Below are 27,060 nucleotides of genomic sequence, written 5' to 3'. Positions count from 1 at the left end.
TTATGCAAAGCTGGAATATTTTTTTTTTAATAAAACAAATATACTTTGAGAGATATGTAATCTCACATTATTACCCAATGCCATCTTTGAGTGTGTTAGTAGTGACTACTTCACTACTTCATGCACACTCACACTCATTATTTAAGTAACACAATTAGTTACTTCTTTATGGAGTAACACAATAATGTAATGCATTACTTTTTTAGCATTACTTTACTTTTAAGTAAATTTCCCCAATGCTATATATATATTTCTATATCTGATTGGATTGTTCTCATTCTGAATTAAAGCCGGTATGCTGCAGATTTAATGTTAACATCAGAGCCTGACATCTTGCATTACACTAATGGCCATTTTGTTCAATTCAATGTGCAGTTTTACACCTCTGCTGTGTTAGTAGTGACTACCTCACTACTTTACTTCATACACACTCACACTCTTTGAGGTGCGAAGGTCTCCGTGGCAACCATAACGAATAACACCCTCTCCATTTATACTCGCATGTGGGTAATTTGACGGCCTGGGGAGTCGACTCCAATCATCTTTCATCCCGTATAACTCAGCCTGGCGGAGATGGAGAGCGAGCGCACCCTTCATCACTCTCCATCCACCACCATCATCATCATCATCACTTACCTTGATGGGGTGAGGGGACTCGGAGGAGGGGAGTCAGAACACATCAGACGCTCCTTTGTGGTTGGAAAGGGAGAGAAGAGGCGACCTGCCGATTTTCTCAGATCAGTAGCGCTGATGGTTTCTCTCAGGGGGAGCTGACCCAATTCGCCTGGGCGTTTATCACCGGCACAACAAGGTCACGGCTGACAAAGCAGTGCTAGTGCAGTCTCTTTATGCTGCTGGCTGAGGTAGGGAGGGCAGTTGAGGAGCTGTTTAACTGCTCTGTGTTCAACTGATATTACATGCTTTTTTTTTAAAAGGAAAAAAAATCATAATTGTCATAATAGTGTAAAAAAATCTGTTTAAATCAGTTGTAGGAATATGTATATTCCAGCAGTGAGTTGACACAACAAAGCATTCCAGAGACCCCCTCTCCGAAACCCGAACCGATCGTAAAACTAATCAAAGATGCCCTAATGGCCCAGAGACAACAGCTCTCCCCCTGTACCTGTGTTATCTCAAAACCAGCACAAGGACAAGATGGGTCACATGACGTGTTTCCTCTTTGTTCTACAAGCGTAACATCGGGTAGAACCTCACGAAGAAGGGACTCATTTATTATTAAATATTATTATATTTATCGTTATCGGGACACAGAGTCGCTAAAAACTTTTCGATGGCTCGAAGGCAACCCTGACACAATACAGGACACTTGTCGTGCCCCTTCATTCCTTGACCCGCGCGTTCCAAAGGCTCTTTGAACATTACACAAAGACCTCACACCAATGCAGACATAAGGAGTAAACTTAAACCATAGATTCAATAACATGAATTAATCCACACAACGGCGACTTAAACATATACTAAGGTATTATGTATATTTTCATGTAACTTATAGAGTTTATCTGTATGCGAGACATGTATTACATCTGAATCTTTACTATCTCCTACTCCCATCATGGGATTAGCAAGCTGTTTGATGTCTATGTGATGGATAAATGATTCTAGTCATTTTGATGCAAGGTAAATTTGTGTAAAATGTACTGTGATCACGATAGGAAAGTTGGGTCCTCAAAAGTGTTTAATCAGACATTACACTAATGATATGCATGAACAGGAGAAGTGGGCAGGACACCCGCCCACAACAATATCTCAATGGCCGGAGGCCCCCAAGGAGGGACGGCCTGTTTAAAACTCACGGGCAACAAGATATCTTTGCTTTTTGTTCCCCCCTTTAGGGTTCACCTGGAACCAAATCAATGGCACAATCCCAATGTTGGTGTGGCGGTAGCTTGGAAGCTGCTACAAGATTGAACACATCTGCAAACAAAGAGTAGCACAGAGAAATGGTCACTGACAGGCTTATTTTAGGGCTTTCAATGGAAGTGGAACTCACTGAGACGGGTTCTGGCTGTTCGCCTGTTGGCTGGACGGAGAGGGTGACGTTAGTTGAAAGGCAGTTGCAACCCTAGTTCAGAATTTTACCAGATTTCCAGTTTATTTGTTTAGCTGACCAATATAGGTGTCAGTTTGTTTATTGTAAAACCACCCAAACTTAAACCTAGGGGAGGTTCTCACAAAGCGTGCTTCGTCATTCAAATGCGCTAACGGTTACTCCATTGTTGTTCTATGTATAACGTTACACTAGTCTGACGTGCAAAACCGTTTTGCTTGCTACTGCTAAAGTTTAGTCGCATACAATAGTCCATAAACCGAATCATGTCCTCATAAACTGCGAGTAAACACACACAAATGTTGACAGGCCACTAAATACAGTACATACCACAGAGACGGACGTCCTGCTGTTGTTGCTTCTCCTGTTCAATTTATTTCAGCTTCCGGATCTGATTCTGGATTATCTATGTAATAGTTTAATCTGATTGAAAGCCATGGTATATTTAGGGTAGCGTTTTCTTCTCCACGCTTGAGGACGTCAGCGCTTTGTGCACGCTCGTCATTCTTTAGCTCCGCCCACACGATACGCCTCCAGCCGTGCGTTTTTTTCCGGAAAGACTCGGTATAGCCTATATTTCTTTTATAAATATAATAAAACTAAAGACTTTTCGGAGATATGAGGGATGCAATACTACTCTATAGGTACTGACATGAGATTGACTGAAACTGAGTGTTTCACCCCCCCTTTAACACTGCTTAGAAATAACACGCACAGACTACAGGTGCACAAGCATCAGTTATTGAGTATTTCAACCTGAATAGATGTTGATGGGTTCTGAAAGCCTTGAATGTGAGTGCCTCTCACATTATGTTGTGATGGATTTTGTTTTATTGTAAAAGGATGATGTTCTGCATCTTTTACTGAAGCACCGTTCTCTTGTTTTCCACCCCCCACCCTATTTCTCTTTCTCTCAGTGGCTTTTTGTCATTATTTAATTTTGTACAATCATGCATGCTGCTCTGGCGGCACATAAGATGGTAAACATCCTGATATATGTCCCTGATCACCACACAAATCTAACTATACCACCTTTAGAAGAGATCTGTGAAAAGAGCTGATGTTTTTCTCTATCTGTGACGTTTCATCTGTTCATCTAGCTGGCTTTAGTTTCTCTCTATCTGCCGCAGGCGTTTTCTCAGAGGTATCAAGGGAGGCAGTGCTTACTCAAAAAAATCTGATGGTTATCAACAGTGTGGTAAATAAAATGTTGCAATATTAAGAAATATGAGATTGATCAATATATAAATCACATTTTTAAAGACAATGCAAGAACACAGGGTTTTTAGAGGGAGGCTTTTGCTTCCTTTAAGCATTTTAAAAGGTAATGGGAAAGTACACATGAAATGAGGAAACAGTTCCTCCATGTTGTTGTGATTGGCTAATTACACCATCAATATGACAATGGTTGCCTTTCATATTTGCAACCAGTTGGCTAATCAGCCTGTGGTGCATCTTAGAAAAGTTCCATAACTACCAACATAGTTAGAATTTAGTATTTGCTTGTTGGTATATGGGAAATGTTGTTCAATAAGCCTTTGATCCACAAACTGTAACTAGAATTGGAATAGGAATTTATATCATACTAAGCAAACCCAAATGCAGAGACGTCTAGCACAATCCATTGGTCTCTGCTCTGTCAATCTGTGTGATTCTTTTGCTAAAAATTATGTTCTGTTTCTAAGAATTAAGACCCATGGGTTTCCATGAAATTTGCTAATTCAATTACTAATAGTTATCTACATCTCGTTGTGTGCTTCCTGAAAGAACCTTTCCATTTAGTCTTTAAATGACAAAATCGCAGCTATGCCTCTGTAATGCATATTCATAACACCACCAATATAATAACACCTGCCGGGCAGAATTCATTAATCTAAGCGCACATGTTTTATATATTTTAGCATATTTAGTTACACTTTACATCATTTCCTTTGAAGATATATCCCTTTTTAATGAGTGTAGGTGGATCTTCAGAATATGCTAGTTTACATTCCAACTTAACATCTTAAGCTTCCTGAAGCTATTTATTTTAAAAGCTGTGGTTGCCTCTGTACGGTCTGGCATATCATTAATCATTAATAGGCTTCATAGTGGACATCACTTCTTAGTAAGAGGCTTCAAAGAGACCAGGGTCCTGCCCCCCCGCCGGCAAAAGACCACCGGGCCTTTGGGAAATGTGAGATGAATGGAGATCTCATGCCGAGCTAGCGGCGATTAAACATAAGACCAGTGCCCCTGTTTTTCTTTGGCTTTGGTGGGATGCGAGACCATAATCTGACTCTCCACCTACAGGCCTGCCAAAACTGTCAGGTGAACTGGTGGTAAGAGACAGATGGGAGTGTTATGGACCCATGGACATTTGTGTGAAATGCTGTCACTGTCCTATAATTTATTACTTAACAGTTGTGCTTGAATTTGTTGCATATTGTCATATTTAGGAGGCTATTCACCCTAAATGAGGCCTAGCGATGCCTATGAGTGTAATAAAAATATGCTTAATTAAAAAAATAATTCTGTGGAACAGAAATGCCCTTGTCTTGACATGAGTAAAAAAGAAAAACAGTCACTCAAAATAGTTTTATAATGAATGAAGTTGTCAGTGTGATTGATTGAGGCCCTGTGTCTCATCTTATCTCCCCCTCTCTTCCCTCCTCCCTTACTGATGCTGTCTGCAGTAGTGTGTAAAAGTGCTGACTGTGTTGAATATCCTCTCTAGTTGTACTTGATAGATTGTGCATTTCTTCCACAGTAACGGTGAATGATCGGGTGACATAAAATGCCTCTGTTTTTGTCATGCTAATAATCTCTTGGCCAGATATGCCATTAATATGGCATGGTCTAATCTTGCTGTCATCTATCACCATAATCCAAGTGCACAAGTAAGAGTTCCCCTCATTTTTCAAAGCATGATTTTTCTTCATTGGCTCTGGACCCCTGAGGTCCTTGTGGCAAATGCCAATTTTAAGGGCACTTTACACAACAACTACATACTAAAAACAGAAAGGTTTTTGCTTTTCGTTTTTTCACAAACAGAGACGACAACATTATCAAAGCTAAAAATAAAAAAAAATCACTGTTTTATGCATGCTTGGCCAGTAGATGACATTGTCACATACTACGTACCTAACTACCTATAGACTGAACACTTAATATGCATGCGCATGATCTCACATGTTTTTGCAGTTTACACAGAGGCAATAATAGTATAATTTACAAAAACGTGCACACTGAAACCCGTTTTCAAAAGTTTGTGTTTTCAAGCCTCCAAAACACTGTTGGCATGTAAACGGCACCTGAGTCTTCCAGGTTACTCAGATACGCAAAAACCTAAATTATTAGTCTGTTTAAACAAACCCCTAATCATATCCACAACTTTCCTGCAAGTCTTAGTGGGCGTCGCCATGACACTCGATACTTCCGGTTGACGGTATCTCAGTTCCGGTTTAGCACACATAACAGTTATGCTGCGTTCACACCAGACGCGAGTGATGAGTTAAGTGCATTATCATAAAAATTAACATGTCATTGCTGTAAATGTAATTATTGAGTTTATATATTAGTTTAACCTATTTAAAATACTGCAGTAAAACTGTATCATTTTTTGCAAGGGTATGTTTATTGTTTTCAATAATTTACAGATTTAATGTGTAGCAAGACCGCTCTAACAGCCCAACGTTACTATCCAAATAGAGACCTGCACTCCCACGGGACCCAGCACAGCCGAGTGCGGCGTGGGATCATATTTGATGGGTGAATGCGGGCGGCAAGATATTATTGTGTGCAAGTTGCGGGAAAATACAACTATTTTGTGGGACTCCCGCAAAGTGGAAATATAAAACAAAATAAAATAATTAGTTAGAAACAACTAAACCTTTATTTATAATAAAATAAAACCGATTTACATGCGCATGGACGGAAGGTAACTCTCGCGTGGTTCATAGGAACAGCCAAGCCTACACACAGTGGCAAAATGTCTGCACCGCATAACTCAGGTGAATTGCTTAGTGCTACAGATATTAGTAAGTTCTTGTAAGATAATCAGATCCATGCAACCATCTGGGAGATGTGATCATTTTGCCTGAAGCGTTGTTATAAAAGTCTACTCCTGAATCCTGATAATACAACCAAGCATTTAGCTGATAACATTACAGACTAACGTAAACCGGAAGTTCGTTACCGGCTTGTTCTACGTTGCCATAGTGATCATGGGAAAGGTCAGAGTTCAGGAAAGTTGTGGATAAGCATTAAACTTTGGTCCATAACTCATCCTTTACAATTTATGGTGCAAACAAGAATCGTGAGGTTTGTTGCAAAGGGGTTTTTACTTCTTACTATTACTTCTAAGTGATCAGTCTTAGAGTTTTTGGCCGATGTCTGATAAAGCAAGGATTAAAAATGTGCTTTTGGGGCATTAAGCACTCTACGTAGCAACACATTAGCAACTAACATTTAGAGTGTTTTTGTAGCACATTGCTATGCAGTTGCTAGTAGCTTTCTATGTATTTAGCTTTTCTCGTAAACCTCATAGCAATTTCTTGGCAACTACATAGCAATGTTCTACAAAATATTCAGAGTGTCTTATAGTAACCTCATTGCAACACCTTAGCAACGTGCAAACAACATTCAGAGTGTCTAGTCCTCTCATAGCAACACTTTGATCTTCGTTATATAGGCTACAATAAATGCTCCTGCTTATTAAAACAAATACCTACATTTGGTCATCACCATGAATATCTTTGGTCCAGTGTTTATCAGTGCTGTTTTGTTGAATCTCAGCAAAGCAGTAATGATGCCCACCATTCTGTTCCAATTATTTCATCTGTGTGAAGTGGAGAGAGAGCAGAGGTTTCTTGTTGTCAAATTGACAGTAACCTTCAACTGCTGCCAGATATGCTGCACTCATTCATCATACCTGATGGAGAAATAGCTAACCCTCTTTCCCAGGGACACTAAGTTGCATTGTAATGATATATGTACAGTAGGGGGTATTTGAAATGATTACAGTAAACTTTGGTCTGCCCACCCCATCTCCTACCGGCGTGAATTAGTAAAGGTATTCTATTCGGGCTGAGTCTTTTGAAGTCTGATTGTTATTTTGCTATAGTTGTATGGGGTTTTAGTCAAATGTACAATTTGTACTTTTTGCTATGTCTGCTGTTTTTTGTGTTTTTTTTTTTAACTTTCAGACCAATCTATAAATTAACCACCAGATAAGCAGCTGCTTTATCCCAAATCTATTGTAGAGCTTTTTTGTCTCTTTGCGTTTTTCTCTCTTTAAGACTCCCAACACCGGCTTTTATCTCTGCTCTATTGACCAATATTGAGCCCTCTGAGTTTTACTTCTCTCCACTTTGTTCCTCGGCTCAGCTTTCTGTCTCTGTAAAGTGTTAAGCCTTCAGATGCTGACACACTGCCAGCTTTCCAATTAGAATTACTTGACGGTCAGACTGCCTTAGTATTTCTGCTATCACCCCGTGCTCCATTTGGAAACCTGAGCTGTTTAAGTCTCTGTAGCGATTTCTCTTAAATGCACGCAGCTCCAGTGAGCCCACGGTCGAAGAGACTGAGATAAACCAACAGGCTTCAATTCCCCCAATGAATAGGGCAGTTAGCACAACGTCCCAGGAAGGATCCATACCTATGAACTGCTATAAAAGCACATTGGAGGACAGTAAAGGAATCTGCACTATTGGATTTTGTCTGTGGTTCCTTTTGCCATTACTAGTCTCACTGAAGAAAAGGAGACTTATTTTTTTATCCAGTTCACTTGAATTATTAAACCACCATCACAATGACTGGCTCTGCGATTCATTTCTTATTACATTACTACAATCACATAATTGCGCATGTCGGGCTGAATTATAGATGAGGTTTACCTATAAGACGAGAGAGGGGGAAGATGACAGACGGGAATTCAGGTTCCGCTTCAGCCCTGTGGGCCCTCAAATCGGATTCTGTCACACCTGCTCAGTCTCCCAACAACCCCTGCAGTGGAGAGAAGTGGAAAGGGCTCCACAAAGGAGTTGAGAAAAGAGTTTAAGGAATTGATTTTCTTTAATAACACCTGTGTGGCCGGTGATTTTTTTTTTAAGCAACAGGCACAGAATGAACCTGGGGCTCACATTGTCATGCAAAATGATTTTAACCTGTGGAATACCCCATCATGCACCACAGAATACTTAACAGTAGTTACAGCATTTTATTATTTTCCATGAAACTGTAACTAAACTTCTATCCACCTTAATCGGGACGAGACTACTGCATTTTGAATTGTGGGTGGCACTTCCGGTTTGAAGAACTTCCATTCAAAAAAGACTTAAATTTCATTTCAAATCACTTAAATTTCATTTCAAATCATAAGGTTGTGCAATAACTGAAGCTTATCCGTCGGTTTGACAGAATGAGCTGTCATTTTCATTCCTGTTTTATTTACAGACATTATAAGAATAACATAATTTCTCAAATTCAATAAATAAATAATAATAAAAAGGAAGTATAGTGGTGGCCAAAATGATTAGAACACTTGGCATCTGGGAGTCGTCTCATTGGGCCTGGATTTATTTTTTCAAGAGGGCGATGACCCAAACATAGGTGGACATACCAAATATTAAAGTTAAAACAGTACGACTCACTTCATCTGATATTTGATGGTCAGAGCAACCATCTGCATATTTCTTGAACATTATGAAATGAAATCATGTTTTGGATGCAAAAAATGTGTTGATATTTTCAGATCTGTCAGGTGTACTAATAGTCAGGTGTCCACCACTAAATACATACATAAGTGTGTTTGTGTGCACATTTGCATCTTGTTAGTATTTTATGAAATTAGTGTAACTGCTTTGCATTTTCTTGTTGTTGTTGTTGTCCTCCATTGTGCTGTGTAATTGGGTGTCTTTTGTTTTTTGGATTATCTGACATTTTGTGCAATTCTGCTGCCAGTCTGGGAATCAGTTGTTTCCATTCAAAGTCTTTTGTCACTGAATGCTTGCCAATGAAAGGAATTTAACTTGAGAATTGTGGGGGACCAGAATTTCATGAACACAGTCAGGACTGTGTGGAAAAAAAAGACTAAGAAAAAAAAAGACTAAGAATAAACATTATTGACCATACAAGACCATTCCTATACAAACAAAGTTTGTTTTATTACATTTTGACCAATAGCATCTCCTGACCTTAAATTATAGGGCAGGTTCTGGGTCTATAAAAATATTCTGCAATCTTTATAATCTAATCACTGAACACATGCAAAACATTTTTTGCAGAGATCATCAGCCTGAGGATGGCGCTCTAATGTTGATTGACATGCTTTAATTACATGGATTGAATTTCCTTAATGTAGCACTTGTTGCCTCTGAATTTTGTTTAAAAATATTACAAGTCGTGGAGGAATTCCAGTGAGGAAAAGAAAGTAATGTCTATTCTCATAACAAACATAAAACAAACAACAGTACTATATAAAAGCTATTCACAAAAGCACATTTAAACTAAAGGATTTATACTTTAATTAATGTAATACGCTAGTCCACATATCGACAAACATGCAAACAACTACTGACCTGATGCAATGATGTAGACTAAGGATGTATACACACACCTAAAGCGGATTGGTCTGGAGCGAGGTTAACGCAAGGTAACGTGAAAATAAGTGGGGCTGTCTAGAGTCCAGTGAAGTTTGTTGGCTTTTCGTATGAATATTATAGCCTTATGTGCTCCAAAACGATGAAACTTACAATATCTCACTTCTGTGATTATGGATCAGTGATTTTGATGACGTGCACGCTGCACTTGAGCCATTCATCAGATTTACTACATTAACTATTTTCTACATGGTGAATAGCACATAGTGCGCTCTATAGGGAATTAAGCTCAAATATGCTTTCACATTAGTGTCACATGAACAGTCTGCTCCGGTCCAGAGACACAGTAGCACAGAGCGGATCATATGCGCAAATCGGCGCAGAACACAAAACTTATCAGACCCGTTTGAATTCTGCACATAAGTCTATATTTTAATGCGATATGGAGTTTAGGAGGAAAATGCGGCTTAACTGAGCTCAGTGTGATATAAACTAAATGCTATTGGCTAATTTTAAAAGGGGGGAAGGGCTATTCAATATGTTCCACTCTGTCTTCCTGTCTCAGTTAAAATTACGCCAACACACTGAATAATGCTGGGCGGTACAGGGCACTTCAGTGGGCATTAAAATGCGCAGCAGTTCCATTTTTCACCACAGATTTGCACTGGAAAAAACATGGGGCGCTGTAGAGCTTGGGAGGACTCAGGGACCCGCTGCCCCGCTTGGCAACGTAATATATGTCTGCCGAAGCCATATGTTAAATTTTAATATATCCGGCTCACTTTACAACTTCTCGAAAATATAAATTACATGTATTATTTTATTTATTATTGATTGAGCTTATATAGAGGTCTATGTTTGGTGGGCTACCTCAGGGTACCATTTATTCAGTACAACAAAACATTGAATATTTAATTACACAATGCCATTAGAGCAACCAGGAAATAATAAAACTAAATAAACTCCTCAATCTAAAATATGTATTACCATACTAGTTAAATTCCAATCAGACTCACAATGACTCCGTGAAGGAGTCAATCGTAAAGTTATAAATGACTTTGAATGATTCCCTGACTGAGGAAATATGTGTCTGATTGTTTTTGTGTATCAGACATTGAAGTTGCAGTCTGGTGTTCTGTAAGGGATGAGCTCTTTTGCCAGACTGCCAACTAGTCCAAATGGGAATGTGGGTTTTCCCATGACATAATGTGGTGGATTTTGTTCTATTGTCTTTGCTTGTGTTATTCATCAGGCCACAATAGGAGCTCTGTCCTCTATCATGACATCATAATGGCCCTCAAAATGATTCTGACATTTGGAGAAAGAGCCCTCGATAGAAAGCCGGCGCTTTTAACAGCCTTGTAGAAATGTTTAGCTTTAATTATAAAAACATGCCGCTGCCCAAATGAGCACCGCTGTTCTCCCTCAATCACATCCCTCACTTTCCCGATATAATGATGGTAATTATTGCCTGTAAAAAAGAGGCAGATTAGTATATTTACACGCGCATAGCTCCATTTTAATGGCGGAGAGGTTGAAAGCATCTACTCCCTGTGGGAATGCAGGCTGTAGATGCTACATTAACTTTACATTAACAATCCCATGACCTTTACCGCTACAAGGTAATTGAGAAATTATTATTCTGTGGCAGATTATATTAATTAAACCATTTTATGTTTTCACAATATTGATTATTGTGTTTGGATATTAATCTTGTGATGAATGCAGAAAGAACAAAGTTTTTGACGTTCTGAGTGTGTGAACGCAATCCCGGGTGATGGAGGGCAGGGATCTCAGACGGTGTCTGTGTGTGCGGGTCAGACGATAAGCTGCTTAGAGACAACCAGACAATTTCCCCAGATGGTGAGGAAGGACAATCTGAAGACATCATCAACTGTCAGTGCAGAGAGAGTGAGAGAGAGGCTTTGTTTGGAATTGAATGCCCGTAAACTTATCATATTATTTCGGTAGTATACACTGGAAAGAAATGACAGGCTCTGCGACTGGCGGCTCACAGGCCAAATCTAGCCATCCGATTTGATTTTAATGAAACATTGGACATCAGAGCACTTTCTGTGCAAAACTCATTGGCCAGTTCAGATGCACTCGGCAGTCAATTAGCTATCCAGGGGCCAAATTCCTACCAGAACGAGGACATTTAAGCTTTCTCTGGCCTTAGTTTAGCTACACTACTTTCCCAAAAGTGAACCAGCACTATCTAGGCTCGCATATTAGTTTCGAGTCACATCCAATCAAAAGTATTTATGCAAATCTTCAGACTTAAAGACACGGGTGCGAGTCTGCATTCTCCTTCCCGAACATCAAATTAAGTTTGCTCTGCCCTCACCAGTGATTATGTGCTCAAGTATATGAGAATTGTAGTATGCATACAATACTTGCATTATAGGAGGAGTTTTCAATTTTGAATGTATTTCTCAGCATATTATAATTCTGTTTTAGATTGCCTTTTTTTTCTTTAACGGGGTGATATTCTCTCTGGGGAACGGGGATCTGATCTTCTGTTTATCTATTTTGTAAAGAGAATAAATACAATAATGTTAATAGCTTTAATAGTTTCCATTTTCAAAGTAAAGTGACCTTTTTTGTTTGTTTGTTTGTTTGTTTGTTTGTTTAGGAATCAAAGTCATGTTTTTGACTACTTTAATTTAATAAACTACAGTATACCACGTTTTTTTTTTCAGTGCTGTTTTTTCCCCCATCTATTTGTCAAAGAATTCTGAAAAAAAAATGATGTTTTCCACAAAAAGTATTAGTAGCATAACTGTTGGTAAAAAGAAATGAACAGCAAACCATCATATTAGAAGGCTTTCTGAAGGATCATGTGACACTGAAGGCTGAGAAACGATGCTAACAGATAAAACTGTTAAAACAGCTATATTGTGAAATAACTTGTCTAATAAATATATATATATATATATATATACGGTATATATACTGTATATACAGCAATATTAGTTATTTCACAATATTGCTGTTTTAACTGCATTTTTATGGGTTATGGGCTCATCACATTGATTGTCATGTGACCTTCTCACATATTGAAATAAAAATGCTTATTTTGCATTTGTGTTTAATAAGATATTAACTGGATCCCCTGCTGAATTAAACAAGCAACATAATGAGGTCATGTGACAGAAATGTAGCATACCATTGTTTGAAATGTTTGTTGTTGCGAACTTCATTCTTTTTCACATACATTTTTTAAACAGTTGTCAGTATTCAGCATATTTTATGCTGTATGCCAGTTTTTATTCTGAACACAGCTACAGTGCTAGAGGGGAGACAAGGAAATAGAATTTGCGGATAAGTGGAAGGATGATTTTGTGCGGAAAGTAAATAATATCGACTCACCTACATGGGAAAAATGCGTTTCGTAATTTTCAGAAGTGCAAACATTTTCTAAAATGTCTACTTGATATCTGGATCAGACTGGATGTTTATCTCATTAGCAGAGAACCGTCTGCGAATACTAATTCTGACACTTGCTGTCCAGCCGCAAACACTCGCAGAATTCAGTAATAATCAACACCAGGCCTGAAACATGCTTTACGTTATTTTGCATGCATATGATTTTCAAAAGCAGTGCACCCAAAGTCTGCTCTATTTTGGCACTTATAATTTTAGCTTTCTGGTTCAATGAACTTGCTGTTAGTCATTTGATTTCCTATGTTTTTGCACACTGATGTTAATGCTGCTGCAGGCCACGCATGCTCTGCTGCCTTGTGTGAGCTTGTACAACAGGTTTAGAGACCATATTAATCGCAGAGCTCAAGGCTATTTTGTTCGATTGCAAGGCCTTTGGGGGATCATGCGTTGTAGTTTTGGAGCACGTGGCCCCTCACCTGCACGTATGCCCTCGGGGTGAAGTTAACGTTACGGGAGCCTGTGTATGACTGACAGGAACACGACTTCAGCTAATAGACTTTGACCACTGGATCAAATACAACTCAGCCAACCAATCCTAGACACAGTCATAGTGTGAGGTCTGGAGGTAATCGCACAAAAACAGACACGTGTAGTGTCCTGCAGCATGAACTACTGTTGTGTTCAGGCTAAAAAGCAACTTTTTATTTATTATTATTATTTTTTTAGGTATGTATATGTTTATTTATTTTATTTTATTTTTATTTAATAATTTGTTTGGATAAAGTATCATGATAATTTGTGATGTTTTCTTTGTACCATGGAAATATCATCTTTTATTTTTAAACATGGCATATAATATATGAATAGTTTGGTACACTTATATACTAATTCATATGCTAAGATACTTAGAAGGATATCATTAAATACAGTATTCACTTTGTTATAGTACCACTACTAGTTGACAGTGGAATATTTAGTAGTGAGAAAATTTCACGACTGGACTTATTGCATTGCTATCACTGTACCGGGTTTGTATTCCATGAGTTCCTGAGAACGATTTCCACTTTTTCACAAATGCTTGTAGAAGCATCTTCATGTCTGCGTAGATTTTACACACCTGTGGCCATGGAAGTAATTGATTAGAACACCTTCAATTATATATATATATATATATATATATATATATATATATATATATATATATATATATATATATATATATATATATATATATATATATCATTTTTTTAAATAAGGTGCCATTGTAAAAACCAGGCTTTTCTAGATATATGCCATGTTTCTCTAGGCGTAGTTGTCACATGCCTGTCCTGTCTTGTGTGCACATGTGGGTTTGTCATGTCTACTGTCAACCCCGCCCTTCTTGTTATCTGATTATTGGTTTATTTGCCCCACCTGTTCTCCCTCATTATCTGCCTTGTTTGTTCCCTTTATAATCTCCTTGTGTTTGTCAGTCTGTGTTGGATCCTTGTGTGTAATGTCTGCGTCTCCCGTTCCCCCAGTGACTTCTGTTGGTATGTTTTGAGTTTTAGTTTATGTTCTATTATGTGTTTTGCCCCCTCGTGGGTGTTTGTTTTGTATTTATGTTTTATTTTATAATAAATTATCATTTTCTGCACTTGAGTCCTCGCACCCTTTTCCCTTGTCTGTGACGTGACAGAAGGATCCAACCATACAATGAGGACTCAGCAGAGAAGTTCTCCCTCGGTGCCAGTTCCGGGGGTCCCGAGTCCGGGAATCCCGAGTCCGGACATGGCCTGGAGGGCTGTAATGGGAGGGTTTGTGGTGGCAGTCCTGCATGCTTGGGAAAAGCACAGGGTGTCATCCACCACTCCGGTGGTCCCAGTGCCGGTGGATCGTGTTCCGGTGGTCCCTGTGCCGGTGGATCATGTTCCGGTGGTCCCTGTGCCGGTGGATCATGTTCCGGTGGTCCCGAGTCCGGAAACGGCCTGGAGGGCTGTGATGGGATGCTTTGTGGTGGCAGTCCTGCATGCGTGGAAGGAGCACAGGGCTTTATCCGAAGCCCCGGAGGCAGTTCCGGTGGTCCCAGTTCCGGTGGATCGTGTGCCGGTGGTCTCAGTTCCGGCGGATCGTGTTCCGGTGGTCCCTGTGCCGGTGGATCGTGTTCCGGTGGTCCCTGTGCCGGTGGATCGTGTTCCGGTGGTCCCTGTGCCGGTGGATCGTGTTCCGGTGGTCCCAGTTCCGGCAGATCATGTTCCGGTGGTCCCAAAGCCAGCAGATCGTATTCCGATGGTCCCAGTGCCGGTGGATACTGCTGGACTGGAGAAGTTTCCCCAACGCCCAGCCTGCGCCGCTGAGGCGCCCTGCTCTCCCTGCGCCGCTGAGGCGCCCTGCTCTCCCTGCGCCGCTGAGGCGCCCTGCTCTCCCTGCGCCGCTGAGGCGCCCTGCTCTCCGTGCGCCGCTGAGGCGTCCTGCTCTCCGTGCGCCGCTGAGGCGTCCTGCTCTCCGTGCGCCGCTGAGGCGTCCTGCTCTCCGTGCGCCGCTGAGGCGTCCTGCTCTCCGTGCGCCGCTGAGGCGTCCTGCTCTCCGTGCGCCGCTGAGGCGTCCTGCTCTCCGTGCGCCGCTGAGGCGTCCTGCTCTCCGTGCGCCGCTGAGGCGTCCTGCTCTCCGTGCGCCGCTGAGGCGTCCTGCTCTCCGTGCGCCGCTGAGGCGTCCTGCTCTCCGTGCGCCGCTGAGGCGTCCTGCTCTCCGTGCGCCGCTGAGGCGTCCTGCTCTCCGTGCGCCGCTGAGGCGTCCTGCTCTCCGTGCGCCGCTGAGGCGTCCTGCTCTCCGTGCGCCGCTGAGGCGTCCTGCTCTCCGTGCGCCGCTGAGGCGTCCTGCTCTCCGTGCGCCGCTGAGGCGTCCTGCTCTCCGTGCGCCGCTGAGGCGTCCTGCTCTCCGTGCGCCGCTGAGGCGTCCTGCTCTCCGTGCGCCGCTGAGGCGTCCTGCTCTCACCGCTCCTCCCTGGCACCCCCTGCACTCACCGCGCCACCCAGGAGTCCTGCTCTCACCGCGCCGCCCTGGCCGCCTGAACTCGGCGGGCCGTCCTGGCCATTCGAACTTTGTGTGCCACCGTGGCCTCTTGAACTTTTTGTTTTCCTTGTCCCTCCCTTGTTTACCCCTCCCTTGTCTGTTTCTTCCTGGTCTGTCCCTCCCATGCCCCCCTGGTCAGTCCCTCCCGTGCCCCCCTGGTCAGTCCCTCCCGTGCCCCCCTGGTCAGTCCCTCCCGTGCCCCCCTGGTCAGTCCCTCCCGTGCCCCCCTGGTCTGTCCCTCCCGTGCCCCCCTGGTCTGTCCCTCCCGTGCCCCCCTGGTCTGTCCCTCCCGTCCCGCCCTAGTCTGTCCCGCCCGTCCCTAGTGGAGCGTCTGGTAGCCGCTCCTTAAGGAGGGGGTAATGTCACATGCCTGTCCTGTCTTGTGTGCACATGTGGGTTTGTCATGTCTACTGTCAACCCCGCCCTTCTTGTTATCTGATTATTGGTTTATTTGCCCCACCTGTTCTCCCTCATTATCTGCCTTGTTTGTTCCCTTTATAATCTCCTTGTGTTTGTCAGTCTGTGTTGGATCCTTGTGTGTAATGTCTGCGTCTCCCGTTCCCCCAGTGACTTCTGTTGGTATGTTTTGAGTTTTAGTTTATGTTCTATTATGTGTTTTGCCCCCTCGTGGGTGTTTGTTTTGTATTTATGTTTTATTTGTTATAAATATATATCCTTTTCTGCACTTGAGTCCTCGCACCATTTTCCTTTATGTGTAACGTGACAGTAGTATGATGGTAATGTTTGGTAATGTTCTATGGTAAATAATGCTTTATGTATAATAGGTGAAAATACACAAGAAAATACAGCGCATTACAATTGCAACCAACAGAATGATGAATTATGCAATTAAAATGATGAAATGTGACAAGATGAAATGTGATCTGACTGAAAAAGAGAGATATCACACACAAGTGGCCTTTGGTTGGATTGCTCATGTAATCCCAGATAAATGCAACATCTTTCCATTCAGATTCATAATAAACCTTCCTCTGTCAGTTCTCTTGAAACATTCATGTTCTCCTCAAAGTCTCGTTACTGTGTTGGCTGCATATCTGCGTGAGCAGGATTTATGTTTGATTTGCTTTGGCCTCGGGCCCTGCTCATTGATTTCACTCACTCATTTATCTCAAGAAAAAACAAAAACATAATGGAGACTCATAACTCATTCTCTCTCCTCTTTCTATTTTCTTCCCTGCATTTCTTTTTTTTTTTTTGTCAATCCCTGTATCTTTCCTGTGTCGGATTACTGATGTCCTTTGCATCATGTTCTTTTCTCTCATCCTTTGTGTTTCAGTGATGAAATTACTTTATATTCTTCTCACTTTTTATCTGTTTATGCATGCAGTTACTCTGTGGCAATACAAATGGACTGATTCGTCGATGCGTGTAAACAAGGACAGAGCTCAATTCTGCAGCACTTGATTTAACAAACAATGTACTTTTTAATATTATATTTATTAGAGATTTTAAGAATAGTTACAATAATTTTCACAATGAAGAGGCATGCATATGATAAGAAAATAAGTAAAACAAATCAATTTTTAAATTGTTAAATATATTTACATATTTCCCCAAATAATAATTTAACTTTTTCTCACATAAAAACATCCATCCATTCATCCATCCATCCATCCATCCATCCATCCATCCATCCATCCATCCATCCATCCATCCATCCATCCATCCATCCATCCATCCATCCATCCATCCATCCATCCAATTTGACTCAAGCTAGGATGATTCAAACTTTGAGGACAACCGCAGATTCTCGAAGACGGCAATGATTGTCTTCCAATCCAATTCCAGACAAGGTGCCCGCGCATACATGCTTTCCAATTCCACCGAGTATTTATAGATCCGCTGTCATGATAGTGATCAAGTGAAGCTCATTACAGTTAAGAATCAGCTCATTACTTTGTGAAGAAGTGAAAACCGCTTTTCTGAGTCAGTAAACACTTGATATATCCTCATGAATCATCTCTGCGGTTGTTTGCTGCTTCTATCTAGTGTTTCTGTTGAAAAATGAAAGCTAATAATGCTGTGGGGATGTAGAAACTGGATGCACATTAGAGCGTCTCATTACTGAAGCGTGTTTACAGTGGTAGATTGTTTGATCAATGTCTGCCTAACTCATTTCTTCCATATAAATCTGAGTTTTTGTTGTAACCAGCCATGATAAGCAGCGGGACATTTTGTTAGTTTCTGTTTCGCTGTTTTGTACTCAAAAGCCCTATACCATCATTAGTGTAAAATACTCATGTGCAAAATGTAGCATTCGATTTTGAGATTTTTTTGATACTTTCAATTATATTTTGATGACCCGTAAAAGTCTGTTTGAAAGCCCTGAATTTAATGTTGTATTTTCCTTGAGCAGAGCGCACACACACTCATTAAGAGCGTGGTGTCCCTTGCGGGCATGAGCCACCATTCTTATAGACATGCCGGACTATGTTTAGAAACCTTGACCTCCCTCCATGTCTCTCTCTCTCTTGCTCATGTTACTCTCTCTTGCAGCTCCAGCCTTAATTATGGCTGAGAGTGTTTCCTGCAGTGGAGCATGTCTCAGGTGTACAGTAACGTGTCAGGCAAATACAGACGCTTTACAGCCAACATGCACACAATGTACACGGACTGGAGTCAATGACATGATGGCTGATGGATCCGTGAAACTGGATGGTCAGCTCAGCGCTATAGTTTTTGGGTATGTGTGTGTGTGTTTATAACCACTGACAAGTAATAGTTGTTTTATTTAGTGTTTAATTGGTGTTCATTTGAGTAGTTTTGTTGTTTAGAATATTGAAAAGTGTCATGAATTGATTTACAAAATTATAATGCCTATTTGGAAACAACAAATAAAAAACAAACACCTCACCAGTTAGTTAGTTAGTTAGTTAGTTAGTTAGTTAGTTAGTTAGTTAGTTTTTTGTTTGTTTACTGATGGAGCTAAACACATGGAATATATGTTTTAATTAAGCAAGCATAACTTGCAGATTTTTACATTTTAATTGCTCTTAAATTCAAATATTTGAGTAAGCTAAGCAATATTTGGGGTATTAATGTTTTAAAATTTCACATATAAAGTAATCTAGTATTTGACCATGTCTAAACATGTATTTAAATGTAAAACCTACAAATAAGTAAGCAGTTATGATCTGCAATACTTTGAGCAACTAGATTATTATTTATTAAAGAGCCAAACAGGCACTTAGTGGGTAATGGCATTACAAATGAAAATTATTATTTTTCCTGGCCATTGCATTGGAATTCTCTATTTTATCTTAATTACTACACTAATTTTAATATGAGAAAAGGGAAAAGTGGAGAAAAGTGTCAGGTCTGTTGTGTGATAAAAGAGTACCAGCAAGAATGAAAGGAAAGGTGTACAGGACAGTAGTGAGACCAGCGATGTCGTATGGTTTGGAGACAGTTGCACTGAGGAAAAGACCGGAGGAAGAGCTAGAGGTAGCAGAGCTGAAGATGTTGAGGTTCTCTTTGGGAGTGACGAGGATGGATAGGATCAGGAATGAGTACAAGAGAGGAACAGCACATGTCAGATGTTTTGGAGACAAAGTTAAAGAGGGCAGGTTGAGATGGTTTGGACATGTTCAGAGGAGGGAGAGTGAATATATTGTTAAAAGGATGCTGAGGTTAGAGCTGCCAGGCAGGAGATCAAGAGGAAGACCAAAGAGGAGGTTTATGGATGTAGTGAAGGAGGACATGAAGGAAGTCGGTCTGAGAGAAGAGGATACAGAGGATAGGACTAGATGGAGGCAGATGATTCACTCTGGCGACCCCTGAAGGGAACAACTGAAAGAAGAAGAAGAAGAAGAAGAAGACGAAGAAGACTACACTAATTGTAATATAAATAATATAAATATTAGAAGAAAAATATTTTAGGTGGTCATTAATGGACCATAATTATTGCACAAATAGTATTTAGTACCAAAAGATTTAAAAAAAAAAGTACCTCAAAACTATTCAATAAATATTTCTGGCATCACTAATACATTCAAAATAACAGCAATGTGTGCTTTAAAAAAAGACATGACTAATAACTATTAATAATAAAATATAGGCCTACTGGAAATTACAATTACATGGACATATTTAATGCCATTAGGGTAATATACAAACTCAGATATTCAAACTGTCTATATGTCTCAATGTTGAGTATGCAGTTATGTCACATTTTTATTGTGTTTATGAACGTCATAGTCTTTTAACAATATGGCTATTCTCTGTATTTATTTTTGTATACAAACCATGTATTTGTAATTTATGCTCTTTTCTTCAGTCCTTTAAAAGAATGCTGTAATTAAGGGCTTTAGCTCGAACCCTTGCCTCCCGAACCCTCTCTCGTTCTCTCTTGCCGTAATTGGCCCCGCTGGACCACCATAGGAGTCAATCACTCGCTGGTGCTGCATACATATACACAGGCTGGTGGTACTGGCTCCAGTGAGATATTTGTCCCTTAAGTAGTGCTTTCCTCTGGCCTAATCTGCTCTATTATTCATGCTGAAAAACAGAAGAGTGGAAACATTCACAGCCACAGCTATGCCATATTTACCAGGCTGATTAGATTAAATAAGCATCCGTTGGTTGCTGCAGTGCTATGGGATCGATATGCACGTCTGCCAGTGCCTGTACATGGGCCTAGCAGCAGCCAAACTACATCTGACAAAGTGGAAACAAATAAAGGAATGAAGGAAAGGATTTTGTTGTCCTCTTGGTGTGGCACTTAGGGGTAAGCACACAGTGAGGGACACACACACACACACACACACACACACACACACACACACACACACACACACACACACACACACACACACACACACTCACACACACTCACACTCACACTCACACTCACACTCTCTCTTTCTCTGAGTACTAGCAAATAGCATGATTTTTTTATTTTTTTGTGTGTCTCTGTCAAATCACATTAATGTCATATTTTCTGTCTGTCTGTCTGTCTGTCTGTCTGTCTGTCATCCAACTAGATCAGTCATCTATCTAGATCTGTCTCTCTATTTGGCTTTTTAATCTCTGTTCAACTGTCTGTTTGTATCTGTCCATTTCTGTATCTGGCCCTCACTCTCTCCTTATCTATATATCTTTAAGTTTTAGTCTTCAAATAAGACCTGCAAAAGATCTTGCAGTCCTACTTAAAAAATAAATAAAAAAAATTCACCCACCTCTCTGTCTTTCTCATCATGTTTATCTGTCTGCCGAAAGACTCTTCTGAGTGAATGCTATAGTGGAGAATTTTGATGATTATTGTATGACGGATCCCTGTCACTCAGCCCTATTTCACACCCAGCATGGGCCCCTTCTGTTGCCAAGTTCGAGACGGGGTCTTTTGGGTAACAGAACCCACAGCATCTAGAGCATCTCAATAGGGCACTATCTCAGCGGGAGAGCCAGACATGCCTTCTCCAACGTCTGCATTAACAATGAGATTTAGCTCAAAATTCATCCGTGGAGGTGAGCCCTGCTCCTAGTGCCTATAAAGAGGTGGTGGGCACTTTGAAGCTTGAGAGGTACTATACTCAAAAAGCTTGCTGTTATTGAATACAATATTCTATGATAACAGGAAGGAGATGGTGTGGAGAAGTGCCACGTAGAGTGGTCTAATGAAGGAACATTTCGACAAGAACGGAAATATAGGTAGAAGATATCCTTCAGATTTTGAGTGGGAGGAAAAGGGAATCGGTGTGACAATTACAGTGCATCATTACCACTACAGATTTACCATAGTAGCTCCAAAACACATACTGTATAGGCAGTGTCCTAACTGTCATCTAGCAGTTCTCAATACCTTCTGAGCTGTAAAAACCAAACTCTGCTCAAGCCAATCACATCGTGTATAGAGTCGGTGGGCGGGGCTTAACATAATGAAGGCCGAGTTGCGCTTGCGTGCTTCTAGTAAACACAGAAGCTGGCGAACGGCGGTCTTTCAAATCAGCTTTGACCGCGACTCTGGAAGACTTGTAGTAAAGCTTTTCTCCGAGAAAAGAACAAAGAATGGCACTGAAGTCATTAAAAAGGGAAGATGTGTTCTGAGTTTTGCCGACCGGAAACAGCGAAAGTTTAATCTTACAACTAGCTCCGCTTCACCTTCGTTGCTCTGGTTTGTTGTCGCGCTATCCAAATGCATGCGGAGGGACTTTGAAGGACAACCGTTTATCCACCCCTCGAATTGAGCCCTGCCAATGGTGAGTTTCCAGACCAAACATCTTGATGTGGGTCTGGCTAGTCAGGCTAATGATCAATATCAACATCAAATAGATTTCAATAATTTGATGTTAGCATGTGCTGACGGCACTACTCAATGCTGATTATTTTGCCTAATATGAGTGTGCTGCTTTTGCTTTTTACAGCAAAAAAAAAAAAAAAGATTTTATTTGTTTTTAATTAACATTTCTCACCTCATCTTGGATCCTGTCCGCCTGTCCGCCTTAAATGGTAAAGTGCAATCTGAGATTGTCTTTTCCAATAATATTGCTTACCTTTTGGAGCATTCTCTTGTTTGCACTGCGATGATGCCTTAAAATAATGCCTCCGTAGGCAATGTGTTTAGATAAATAACTGCAATAGAGTGGGGGAAATTACCCTCCATCTGTTTCCAAGCAACTGCTTGACAATCATAGAGCTAGAACCTCCACTATTTTGGTTCACATGCCTACTTTTACAAACGGCTCTCTTGATTCTCTAAAAGTTTTATGACATCTTTGACCATCAGAAAAATTGCGAATTACATTGCACATGCAGAGAGCAATCCTGCAGGCTATCTGGACCACACAGTGCAGATATATTTTGAGTGAAATTTGAAGACCTTGCAGTCTTATCGGCTGCTGAAAACATTTATAACTGTATACGCATACAGCTGAGGGGTTTAGGCGTGATAGACCACATAGTGAATTTTGTAGCTAGATTAAAAGGGATTGTGTGTTGTTATCGCTGTCTCCAGCTCTTGTTTTTTTAGGGGGACACATTCGGCTCTGACTACAGGTGTGCTTTCTAATTCTTTCTCTGTTTCTGCCTCGTCCTCTTGGCTGCCTGCGGGATCAATTATCCTGCCCACTCTCATACTGGAGAAGTCCAGACATCAGAAATGGGTTATATTGGGTTTCAGCAGTTATTGCCTCAACTGACAATGCTTTAATCAATGTGTTTTTGTGTACGCGTTCGTATTTGCTCTGAGAGGGCCAAGCTGATAAATAATGGACGGCCAACCTGGTAAATAATGCCAATCGTCCATTTGATGAAGGTGCACCCCAGTATGTCTATTTATGTCGATATAAGCAGGGTTCTAAGGGAATTTCTCTAAATTGGTAAATAAATATGTGGGAGGCATGCTGTAATTGATCGTCATCATGATTTGTGTGTTAATTGCTGATTGTCTGAGTCAGCTGCTGTAACTGGTTAGTTAGAGCCTGGGTCATGCTCTGCAATTGGCCAGTCACTATGTGCGATGTGATGTGATGTTTAATTGGCTTGTTTGGTCGTGTGGGTTTGCTTACAATTGACTAGTTTGATTTCTTGCGATGGCCTGACTTAGTTTGTATGCCCTAGCAAACACTTGCAACACAATCTAGCAACCTCCCTTTCCAAGATAGCGATCTTTAGATAATGTAACATTAACAGTGAATAACCCATGAAGCTGGAAAATGTCATTGGAAAAATATTTTGTTTTGTGATGTCAGATTTTCACCGAACATCACATTTTAAACATTCGTTTAGTGTGTTCAGCTGTAATAACTTTGTCTTGTATGAAAGCCTCTAAATCAGCGTGAAAATATGTAAATTAGATTGGAAGAGGAAAAAGTATATACATATGTAAATAATTTCTGGAAAGTTCTACAGTCCTTGTCATAATGAACCCTATCCTGACATGTTTTCTTTTTTCTAAAGTTAAATGAAGTAGCATGAAAATGGAAGTGTTTACGCCAGTCATCTTTGCTCATTTGGGTCATGTGAGAACGAGGAGGGCAATGGACTAAAAGAATAGCAATGGCCTAAAGGCAGGTTTCTTTAAAGGGACAATTCACGGAAATTTTTAAAATCTGTCATCATTTACTCACCCTCAAGTTGTTCCAAACATGTATGATTTTTCTTCTTTTGCCGAACACAAAAGAAAATATTTGAAAGAATGTCGGTAACAAAACAGTTGATGGACACCCTTTGATCAACCGTTTGAATACCCTGATTCTTCAAAATATATTTTTGTGTTCAGCAGAGGAAAGAAATTTGGAGCAACTTATTTATTTATCTTAATTATTTAGAGAATTTGTATTTTTGGGTACATTTAAGTGCTGCATTTACCAATTTTATTTAACTCTCAGAAAAATAACAGCATACTGTATGTTAGGAAGAGGAAACAGATTTTGTGTTCAGTAAGTCTCAAAAGTTCTCTTATCTGTTTAGGAGCAGGACTGTTATTTCATACAGTGACCTGTGAATTATCCATACTTTAAAAGAGAGTTAATTAAAACCGAAAATCATGACCGAATTTTAGTTCAGTTTAGTTTAATTTTTTTTTTTTTTTTTTAACAAACTGATGTTCTTCTCTTATCTTAACTGATTCATTCCTAGTTTCTTTACAGCCGTCACAATGACTCTAATACGTTATCATATCTGTCAGTGGACCTAATGAATCTATACATACAGCATGATGAAGGGCACTGTACAGTTATTGTTTCTCTCTTCTCATGGGTAAACACACTCCTCTTATGTTTTCCAATTAGCACCTCATCAGTGTCAGGGTGTCCTTACGCATTCTGTCTGTCTGCTGTCACTGGCTCTCTGACAACTCTGACTGCGTGACTCCAGTGTGACCGCGTTTGCTTATGCAGAGCCTGTCAACAGCGGCGCTCTGTGAGGCTCACTTCACACAAAGGCGAGAGGAGAGATATGACAGTAAACTTTGAGGTGTCCTTTCCTATGCTGTGTTTTGAAACTCATGTTTGTGACATGACAGGAAGAAGTTGTTGCAAAATCCTCGCCGAGTTCCTTTGTATCTTTTTTCTTTCCGTAATGGGTTATTTTCATTCCAGGCGGAGTGAGCGTGTCTGTGAGTTTGCCAGGGCCAAACTTTGTTTACTCGGGTCTGAAAGTCTCCTGACAGGTTGCGATTCTCTTTGTGCCACTTTGACAGGGTTGTGCTCTACCGGCTGTTCAGAACGACAGGTCTTTGTTTTTTCAGTGCCATATGGCACTCACAATCAGATAAACTACACTACCCACAAACCTTTCTTTGCATCAGCTAGACTCACGGTTATGGCTGGGGGAGAAATCAAAGGACAAACATCGATTAAACCATGGAACTACCATGTTATTGTATGGTCATGTTTCCATCAACAAATATATATTGTTGGTACGATGTAAATATAGTAATCATTCGGTACAGCACACATGGGTGTTTTGTCAACTATAGATACTTTTCTCCGTGTGGACCTTTAGAAAATAAATACATTTATGTCACATTTGTTTAGGGTGATGGGGGTTGGGGTTCATATTAACACCTTGAAAATAATAAAATGTAATATTAAATAATAACTTTTCCCCTGAAATTCATACACTGATTTTTTTAATATATAAAAACTTTTTTTTTTTAGCATAAATATCCAACAAGTTTGTCTTGCTAAGGCTAATTTTATGTGTCCCAAAACATACAATTGAATACATTAACACTTTTTTGCATTGGTTGGAAAATGACACACAAAAACTATAACTAATATAATTCATATTGTAACTTAAAAGTAAAAGTTTTTTTTTAAATCTCTAAACATTGAAAATGGAAAAGGTTATGTTTATCTTTAAACTTGTAATTTGATTTTGTATGATACATATTTGTTTAATTCTGGTCTGGGACAAGGATAAAAGACTTAAATCTATAAATAAATATAAGTGAATTCATGGTAAAATATTTCCTAGACACATTTAAAGTGACTTTCATTTAACTATTTTTTTTGTCAACCCCTGGTCCTTAATTGTCCCAAGCTGATGTTAAATAAACATTCATATCAAAGTATCAGGGCCGGCTCATGTCTCTACGAGGCTTCTTTCTCTTCGTTTTTGCTCATCATTGCCACACAGTATCACCAGTTCTTTTAAAAAACAAAAAACAAAAAGGAAGGGAGGCCAATGGAGAAAGCCAGAGGAGCAGTGAGGGGAGGAATGAGGGATTAATGAAGAAAACGGCGATGGGATGGATGGTGTTAAAGGGCTTACAGATAAATTCAGAAAGAATCGACAAAATTCTTGTGTGCTTGAACATGCTCATTCATGTGAACAGTAGAGAACAAAACATTAAGTCGAGGGAGAGAGAGGGAGAGGAGGCAGTCAGCGACCTTGCTCTTATAACCGAAAGTAATCATTGCTTGTCTCTGCCCCATCTCACTCCTTCATCTCTCAGGCCATTAGTACAGCTGCCATAATGAATGTGTTTTATTTATCATGGAGACAGTGCTTAACTTCGTCCTGATGAGGACGATCCCACTCACCTTCAGACACCTCCACTCAGACTGTCGCTTATTCACAGCGATGCTAAATGCCACTAGCCCATCCTCAGTGTCATTAGAGGGAGCGTCTCGGGTCTGATTGGCTCTAAAGTTTGACTGGAGTGAGTCATTGCTTAGTTTCACCAAGAAACACTTGGCATATTCTGGCCTGGTACCACAAAAGTAGATGAGAAATTAGACAAAACCATCAGCTGGGTTAATATGTAAGGATGCCTCCAAAAAAAACAAAACTGTCAATTTTGTCAAAATACCAGACTACGTTTGAGCAGTAACGGCATCTACAAGCAGAGGTTAGTTGCCATTAGCTGTGATGATTACTTAACAAAGAACCACATGTTTTCTAAATTTAATTTTCATGTAATTATATTTGCTTAATCTTTTTGTTAGCATAGCTATATATAGGAAGATTGTGCTTTATGATTAATTATGAATGGGAATTTCATATATA

General features: G+C 40.3%; 1 long non-coding RNA gene across 1 annotated transcript in view; it reads left to right on the top strand.

Annotated features, from left to right (window-relative positions):
• LOC137049955 (uncharacterized) overlaps positions 1-27,060 on the top strand; it is a 149,406-nt gene that overhangs the window by 36,817 nt on the left and 85,529 nt on the right. The gene's annotated exons all lie outside the window — the stretch shown is intronic.

Source organism: Pseudorasbora parva, chromosome 20, assembly GCF_024679245.1.
Source record: "Pseudorasbora parva isolate DD20220531a chromosome 20, ASM2467924v1, whole genome shotgun sequence".
NCBI lineage: Eukaryota > Metazoa > Chordata > Actinopteri > Cypriniformes > Gobionidae > Pseudorasbora > Pseudorasbora parva.
Note: the sequence above shows the minus strand (reverse complement) of the source record. Positions and strands in the feature narration are given on the sequence as shown.